This window comes from Orycteropus afer, unplaced genomic scaffold (genome assembly GCF_000298275.1).
Source record: "Orycteropus afer afer isolate SDZICR_OR568_19922 unplaced genomic scaffold, OryAfe1.0 scaffold00299, whole genome shotgun sequence".
NCBI lineage: Eukaryota > Metazoa > Chordata > Mammalia > Tubulidentata > Orycteropodidae > Orycteropus > Orycteropus afer.
In genome coordinates, this window is record NW_006921886.1 from 965353 (window position 1) to 966473 (window position 1121).

Here is a 1121-nt window from a genome sequence, read left to right on the forward strand (position 1 = left end):
GGTTAAGTAAAAATTATGCTCCATTTTAAGTTTCTTCTTTTTCATTAAAAACACATTTTCCTTAGAATATTCTTTTTCTTAGAATAATAAGAGATATATATGTGCTGAAAGTATGAGCTCTATGTCTTTTGTGTATATACAAAATTTTCATCATTCTAATTTTCTCTTTCCAGTCCAGTCTAGTTCAGGTCTTTTGCTGTGAAGATCCATCATTCTCTGTTCATTCAACTTCTCTGCCTACCAGAGAGTCTTCCCCCTTGCAGTTCTTCTTTGAATCTGTAGATGAAAGTCTACATCCCATGCCTTCCCCAGTATGCACTGTATCCAAGGCTCTATCTCCTTCCTCCCTTTCTCAAAAGATGCTTTGCTCTTTTAATTAAATGTCCTTACTCCTCGGAAGGAAGGTTGGGCAATCTATTTCCATAGTGATACTGCCTCAGAAACCCAAGGAGGGGTTGCTATGAGTCAGGTCTGACTCGACGGCACATAACAACAACAACAACAACAAGAACTACTGTGCATATATCTATCTGTTCTCTTTTGTTTTCAATCCCATGGCACATCTAGCATCTGATTCTCAATGGGTGAAGAATGAACAGAAGAACCCAAAGGAGCAGAGAGAGAGAGAAGTGAGAACAGCTGTGCTCTAGCACAAAAATTAAAACAAAAAAAATATGTTAGGAAATCATTTTCCTGTTGTTATGCTGTCTTTCTTTAGATCAAATTCAAATGCTGTTGTTAGGTCCTGAAGTTAGGTCCAAAAAGAGAGAGATAAAGACCTTCATAGGTCCTGGGGAACTATTTGTCCAGTGCTATGCACTGTAACACACATGAATTTCAAAACTATATCTTGACATCCATCCCCATCAATGGAGCCATTAGTGAAAATCCTTTTAATTCATCAACATGGTCACACTACAGTAGTTCTTATATCTTTGGCTTGTGTGCTATTGTCATGCAATTTTAGTGTCCCCAACTCTTCCAGTCCCTCAGATTCACCCTTTCCATTAATATTTAGATAAAAGTAAGTCCCATCTGATCATTTTGGGGCTGTTTCTCTTCTCCAAGTTGATGCTTATCAGCCCTTTCTCTTAACTCTGGTTCTGAGCTATTCTTGATTT